This window comes from Arvicanthis niloticus, chromosome 4 (genome assembly GCF_011762505.2).
Source record: "Arvicanthis niloticus isolate mArvNil1 chromosome 4, mArvNil1.pat.X, whole genome shotgun sequence".
Lineage (NCBI taxonomy): Eukaryota > Metazoa > Chordata > Mammalia > Rodentia > Muridae > Arvicanthis > Arvicanthis niloticus.
Window position 1 is genome coordinate 106,979,769 of NC_047661.1, and position 7,877 is coordinate 106,987,645.

The 7,877-nt window shown below is 41.3% G+C and overlaps 1 protein-coding gene and 1 long non-coding RNA gene across 3 annotated transcripts in view; one reads left to right on the plus strand and one right to left on the minus strand.

Moving 5' to 3' along the window:
• The window catches only part of LOC143442131 (uncharacterized), a 5,441-nt gene extending 1,400 nt beyond the window's left edge, over positions 1 to 4,041 (minus strand). Inside the window, exons 1-3 of the long non-coding RNA XR_013110123.1 lie at positions 3,835 to 4,041; positions 980 to 3,162; positions 1 to 199 (exon numbers count right to left, since the gene is read on the minus strand). The exon at positions 1 to 199 is cut by the window's left edge and continues 1,400 nt beyond it. This is a non-coding gene — a long non-coding RNA (uncharacterized LOC143442131). The remainder of the gene's footprint in view (positions 200 to 979; positions 3,163 to 3,834) is intronic.
• The window catches only part of Casp6 (caspase 6), a 169,043-nt gene that overhangs the window by 27,862 nt on the left and 133,304 nt on the right, over positions 1 to 7,877 (plus strand). The window lies entirely within an intron of this gene.

Below are 7,877 nucleotides of genomic sequence, written 5' to 3' on the forward strand. Positions count from 1 at the left end.
GAAAGAGCAATCAATGCCTTTAACCACTGAGCCATCTCTCCAGCCCAGATGTCAAGTTCTCTGTCTTCTCACCCTGTTGTTTCTTAGGCCTTGGCTCCAAGATCATGTTGAGTCCCTGTCATTCTATGTCATTCTATGCGGGAGGCAGGTGGGCGAAGGAGGGATGCTCCAGTCAGTTGGGGCATGACGTTCCGAGGTGCTAGAGTACAGAGGGACAAAGAGAGACAAATATGGACGGTGGCAACAAACTTCACATTTCAAAAAGCTGGACAGATTTAGAAAGTTTTCATCATAGTGAAATAAGTGTTTAATGAGGTGAATGGCTCCATTTATTTAAGCATTTCTTAGTGTTTAGAAACATTGCATGGTACAGTTGGGGTTTTTTTTTTTTGTTTTTCTTTTTTTCTTTTTTTTTTTTTTTGAGACAGGGTTTCTCTGTATATCCCTGGCTGTCCTGGAACTCACTCTGTAGACCAGGCTGGCCTCGAACTCAGAAATCCGCCTGCCTCTGCCTCCCAAGTGCTGGGATTAAAGGCATGCGCCACCATTGCCCAGCAAGGGCACACTGTTAATATGTACAACTTAATGCTTTTATGTGTTAACATTAAATTTAAAAATATTTATGATATCAAAAAGCAGTTTCAGAAATAATGTGTATAGTTTCTTCTCATTTGTAAAACATTTATGTTTAAATTAAAAGTCTGAAAAAACTATATGCTATGTACAACTGCTTCTTTTTGAGACACCATCTCTCTATGAAGCCCATGGGGGGCTGACTTTGAACTTACAATGTAGTCCAGAATGGTCTACAAGTCATAAACCTCTTACCTCTGCCTTTCAAGTACTGAATTACAATCACCCATCAAGCCAATATACTGACTTTTAACAGTTGTTGTGTTTAAACATTTTTATATTTGTTTAATTTGTATGTGTGTGTGAGTGTTTCACCTGCATGTGTGTCCAGGCACCACATATGTACCTGGTACCTGAGGAGGTCAGAAGAAGGTGTCAGATTCCTTGAAACTGGAGATGTGCATGACTGTGAGTCACCATGTGGGCCCTGGGAACTGAACCTGGGTCTTCTGCAAGAGCAGTCAGTGCTCTGAACCACAAAGCCATCTCCTCAGCTGTTATCCTTGAAGGCAGATAGAACAAACATGATCTTTCATTTTATTTTTGACTATAATAGCTACATTTCTAAGCTGCTTGAAAAATACATTATTTTTATAATAACCAAACATAGGAAAGCTGTTTCCATTTTAGAAAGAACAATACCTGTCCTCTGTGATTCTCTAGTCCATTTAGCTGCTTTTGAACACGGCTAAAAGCTCTGCAGCTGCTGAAACAGGAAGGGGATATTGCCACCAGCCTCCTGCCCAGCCCCAAGCCCAATAGCCAATAAAACGCTGACAAATTTTTATAGATTTAAATCAATCAATTGTTCTTTGACTTCCTTTTCTGTGTCCAACAGTGAATTAATCTATAAAACATATATGACTCTCAAGGTTCCTATTATGAAGCAAAAATAGTTCAAGAGGTTGGCTTTAAATAAGTCTAGTGTTACCTTTTCCTGTATTCCACAGAAGTCAGAAGTAAATAAAGTAAGTGGATGGATGGATGACAGCCAGACAGGATTCTTGTGGTGGGAAATAGCTGATTCATTTTAATCTTTGATTATCCATTGTAAAGATTTATTCCTTGCAAGTGAGTTAAAGGATAACAATTGAATTAAACATATTAGTGAGTATGGGGACCATAGACATATATTTTCCGTAAGAGTTCCTGTGCTCACCACCATAACACATGTTTAACAATCATGTGTAGCTTCAGCAAACTGACAGATGTGGTCAATCCTACTGCAAGTACAGCCTCTAAATCTTGTCCACAGTCAGTATACATAGCCATAGGTCAAGAAGTCTATATGAACTCCAAGAGCACACTGAAAGACAAGTTTAGAAGGAGTAGACTGTCCAGGGCATGCAAGAATGCACACACATGCACGTTTAAAGAAGCCAAGAAGCTGGGACACACCCTTGAAAAATCCTGGGTGTCCAATTTTGCAAATGTGCAAATTTCTGGGAGTGGGTGTAAGACACTGCTGAGAGTAAAGGGGTGTGGCGATTGCAAGGGCTGTGTGGGAGGAGGAAGGAGTAGGCAGGGTAGGGCATCCAGAGGTGCTCCATTTGTAACTATTTTCCAGAGCTAAGGAAGCTACTCCATCAGTGCAGAGGAAAGAGAAACAGCTGCCGTTTGAATGCTGGCTGGTCAATGCCATAGATAGTTTTTAAACAAATACCAAAAATACCAGCCCCACACAGTCATGTTCTAATAGTGCATTCGCTGTGCTGTGTCCTCTCTAAAAAGACACTTTAATCACAACTGTATCCATGTGCAACTTCCAAGTCTTCACTACTGCTTCAGCATCTGTCTGTAAGAAGCTTCGGAACCAGGCCAGTTATGTTTATAGAGGTGCTATGTTTCTTACAACGTTTGTTGAACATACATACATACATGATACATAGTCTCCAAACCCCAATCCAATCCACAAAGTTTTTCCTTGCCTTTCTCTTCTCACATCTGTGTGTTCTACCCCAGGAAAATCCTGGTTCTGAAATACCTACACATCTGCACATTTGTTTTAGCTTCCGGATCATGGCACCTGTAGTCCTCCTCAGAACAAACCAACCAAAGGCATTCAAGATATATTCTTTTGGCTACCTCAAATCAGGGGCTGAGGACAGTGGCTTTGGGTTCTTTTAGTTTGCTTATTTTTTTTTTTTTAAGATGTACTCAAAATATATTAGAGGAAGCTTCTAGAAAGATGGAGTAGACATATTCACCCCCGACTTTCTAAACCAGTGAGATAGAAATTTCCTTTTATAATTTTAGCTTAATTAAAAGCACTGTGCTTCAAATATAAAACAAATACAGAGATAAAGAAAGAAGACATAACAGCCTCAGACTTCGAGACCTAAGAAGAGCTCACTCCTGAATTTCCATTGCATCATTTGTTGTTGTTGCTGTTGCTGCTGCTGCTGATGGTGATGATGATGATGATGATGGTGATGGGTTTTGGGCCTCAGAAGTTCCAGCATTGAACTCAATCATCCAATCCAGCAGTAGCTACACAACAGATGACAACGATGACAGTGATCATGCTGTCTAGCCCAACAGGGCAAGAGAGAAGAATTATTCGACAATAATTACTCTATTTCAGTCAGATACCACAGGGAAGAGGGCATCAACAGACCCATGCTTGCCAAAACCAAGGAAGAAGCCAAGGTTTTTACCTCTACCAGGCTGTACAACACCACCCTAACACCTCTTCAATAACAACTTCATGCGAAATCTCAATGAGCTCAAAATAAAAACTATAATTAAAAAACAAAAACAGGGGCCATAGAGATAGCTCACTGGATAAACCACTTGCTGTACAAGGGTAAAGACGGGAGTTTGGGTCCCCAGCACACGTGTCAAAGGTGATGAAAGGAAGGCCCACTTGTCATCTCAACATTTGAGATATGGAGACAGGATACCCCTGGGGCAAGTTGGCTAGCTACCCTAGTAGAATTGGCAACCTCTGGGTTCACCCTTGGTGAATAAAGTGGAGACTACCAAGGAAGACATGCAGTGGTAGTCTCTGCCAACCCCACAGCCATGCACTTGTGCATACACATACATACATGCAAACACACGTACCACATACATGCAAACACATGCACAGCCTGTAATTCCAGCACTAGGAAAATTGTAAGTTTCAGGCCAATCTAGACTGCACAATGAGACCCTGCCTCAAAACACTAAAACCAAAATAAAGAGATAAATAAAAGTTACCTGTATTTTTTTTTTCTTCCTTCCTCCCTTTTAAATGTTTTGTCTCGGAAATACAGATGATGCTCATTTGTTTTGGTTTATATTTAGTATTAGTTTTAATTTGCCCTCGCTAGTTGTTTCTGTTTTGAGTTTCTAATTCGCCGTATAGCATTAATAAGCTTCCGAAGGGAGAAAATGGTAAGGACAGATTCTCAGAGGCTAGCTGCCTTCCCTTCACCCCTGACCACGCCCTCCACGCAGCTCACTCTACCCAAGTGTTCCTTGTCGGTAACCTGTTTTTCTGCTTTCTCTTGTACCTTCCCAGGACTCCTTTTACAAGTGCATGCAGAGCCATCCGACCATATTTTATATTTCCCCGACCCTACTCAGAAGCTGCGCTCTTTTAGATAGCTATATCAGTGATAGAGACGCCTCTTTCCAGTCTCTTTTCATTTAGCGATAGAGCCGGATAGATATATCCGTGTTACCAGCTCATGGGCATCTTCTTTCAGCTTCAGAGTAGCAGAGGGTTCGTCCCATTCTGTCCATGTTCCAGGTTTTATTTCCAACTACTTTTCAATACTTGGAATTTAGGTAACATGTTCATTTTTTTTTTTCAATGGCAAATGATCCTGGAAAGTATTCATTTCGTGTATTTTATTTTGCTCAAGGAAGAGCTTGAGAATAAATTTCAAGAACTTCAATTGCTGCATGCATATGAAGTCTCGGTAGACACCCTCCGAGTGTTGCACTTTGCATTTGTCCCCACCGGGCATAAGAGAATATAGCTGTATCTCAACAACACAATAAATTGTAAAGATTTTGAACAGTTGCCAAGTACACACAGAAGGGAAACAATATCCCAGATTCATTTTCTCAGTACAGTGCATTTCCTGTACTAGTAGCAAGTTAAAATCAAAATATATTAATGCCTTTAGACACATCTTTGAACTACCTGTGCTCCCCCCTCCGCATCTTACCAACAGAAGTGCCTTTCTCTTCCATTTTAAAGATCTTTATATATTAGAGGGATTGGTGGCTTGTGACCGTTTTGAAATATTAGTTCCAATCCAATGTTTATCTTTTTGCTTATATGTTTTGTTATGTGAAAGCTGTTTCATCTCTACGTACAAACATCACGATTTTTATTGCGTTGACATTTTGCATCATAAAGCAGCCTTTTAAATCAAGTTCTAGAGAAAGGCTTACCTTCTGTTACATGCAAAGCTTCACTTTTTGTAGTTCGGTCTCTGACGCACACTCATTCTGTTCTTCTGCACACTGTGAGAACTTGACCAAATGTTCCTTTTTCCAAATGACTGGTGAATGGAGGCATCGCCATTTAACTAAAGCCCACCACTGTCTCCAGTGAGTTCAGCTGTCTTCCTCACTGTGTACTAAACAGCCACACGTTGCTGAGGCTACTTCTAGTCTTACCTGATATCCTATTTTAGTATTTGTCTCTGTGCTCAGGATGAAAATCTTTCATTATAAAGCCAGGGTTAATATCTGGTAGAGATAACCCCTCCCCTGCTTTTCAGTGCTTGTTTGTTTTCCCCTTATGAACTTTTAGTAATGCCTTATCTAGCCTAGTATTTTATTGGTTTTTTCTAATATTTTATCAAGGTAATATCTTTATTTTTTATTGGATATTTTATGTATTTACATTTCAAATGTTGTCCCCTTTCCCTGTTTCCCATCCGAAATCCCTCTCTCCTATCCCTCCTCCCCCTGCTTCTATGAGGGTGCTCCCTTTCTCACCCACCCACTCCCACCTCACTACCCCGGCATTCCCCTACATTGGGGCATTGAGCCTTCACAGGACCAAGGGCTTCTCCTCCTGTATTTTATTGTAACAGCTCAACCATGCAACTACAAAGACAAGAGGCTTTGTAGTTATCCAGAGAAGAAGAGAAGTCTAGCTTAATCTAGCCTTTCTCTATGCCTATAAGGACATCAGACGTGTCAGGAAAGAGTCCCACAGCCCCAGCCACTCCTCTTGTCATGTAGATCATGTGGTTAAGCAATGAACTACTCAGCCGAGCTTTTTCTCAACTCCTCTCCCATAAAATCGTGTGCAAAATGTAGTGGTGTTATGTTAAGATTCTTAAGGAGAGAGGAAAATCTCTGTTCTCTGTGACACTGTAAAGGACAGCTTAGCTTTCTAGAAACTCCTGTTTTGAAGAATGCACGGTTGGACAGCTCACAGGCCCAGGGGTGAACTTAACCACTTTCATTTTGTTAAATGGACATAGTATCAAACTGCTCTCTAATAGATTAGCGGAGCTCTCTGACGTCACCAGAGACGTGTCTTTGTACGGCAGAAGTTGGTTAATGCAGAAACTCAAAATTGGTCAAAGTGTAGAGAAAAATATCAGTGGAGTGCTCACCCACAAAGGAGACATCTGTGTCCCACTTGCTTCCCAAGGCAGCAGAGGCCGGGACCTCACCATGGCCTCAGGTGGCAGGGCAGGCTAATCACATCAGGCTGTTCCTCTCCACACTCACATCTCCAGTTCTGCCTCTCTTCACAATTCCCAAACCATTCAGCTTCTCTTTCTCTCACATCTCTCTACCACAAACTTGGATAGCATAGTGGTGCCCTCTTCGGACTGGCCACATAGCAGGCAGGCTTCTAGGTGTCTTCTGTCTGTCTGTGTGATCACAATGCATGGCAGCAGGTGAGCCTCTGGTGTTTTAAAAAGCAATTTGAAGTCTGTGATATGTTCCATCTGGTAGCAAACCCTCAAAACATAGGCCATATGTGACCGTACTTGTATTTTATAAGGTTTGTTATTGTCATTTGGGAACAATGCATGGAGATACCATAACACACAGAGTTATGATTTAGACCTAACATACAGACCTGTAGATCTTGCTTTTTGAGATTGTTTTCTACCCCAGGAAGAACCACAGAGAGTATGGTAAGTATATATAACTCTTTACTACTGCCATGATGGTAAATATTTGGGAAATCGGGTAAAACAAAACAGTAACACTTAACAGAGGGAGTGTTAAAATATGAACAACAACAATGAGAGAATACTGAATTATACTAAATCAGCACATAGACATGGTGTGTTTTCTCCTAAGTCATGAGTGTTGTACCCTATGCCAAAGCCAGAAAAGATGGCAATGTGTTTTTGTCACCTCTTTTGTTTTGCTTTGTTTTATTTGACCACAGAAAGTCTGGCCTCTACTACCCCAGTGTTTCCCAGAGGGCAAACAAGGAGCTTTCTGGACAGCATCTCAGGATGCTAGAGGAGCTAACTGTGTGGTATGCGGTCCTTGCCCACTGCTGTAATCATGGTTCCAGGCAGAGCCCATCTGTGGGGTGCTGTGCCAGCTTGGGGGCTAGGGAGGGATGAGAGAGTCTAAGTCAGCCGGCCCCCTGACCTGTCAATGAGCAATGTATTTATTCTGAGATGCAAGCCAGCGCCTCAGGCTCATTGGCCAGTTTAGGGAGTTTTACAACGGCATTCTCGCAAATGAAGAGCCTGCTTGCTGAGCCTTGAATTGGAGGGAAATGGATGGGGGGTGGGGGGGGCCTATCCTTCCTTTCCCTTCCCTTTCTTATTCTTCCTACTGCAAAAGGCCTTTTCTTTTTCCTCAGTTTACCCAATGGTCTTTCTAACACTTTAACAACATCTCTGCTCCAGTCCTACAGTAATCTCTGTTCCTCCCTTTTCTGTCTCAGACGCATATCATTTAACACTGGAGATGATGAAATAGTCACTAAATGCTCTGGAGTTATCGCCTAGAGTCTTTTTAATTATTTCATGGCTATTCAGTTAGAAAGTTTCGAGTTTAAGAGTTTATTTTCAACTCCTGTGGTAGCAGTGAAATCTGAATACCTGGAATCCCAGTACTCAGAAAGCTGATGCAGGAGGATTGTGAGTTCCAGGTCATCCTGGGATTCACAAAGAGAATTTGTCTCAACAAAATTAAACAAACAACAATAATAAAATGATATTTCTGCAGTTATTTATTCAGAAAGACACTTGATGATACACCTGATATTTTTTTGGATTCTGATTCTATAAAAATTCATAGTAAATTCCCCA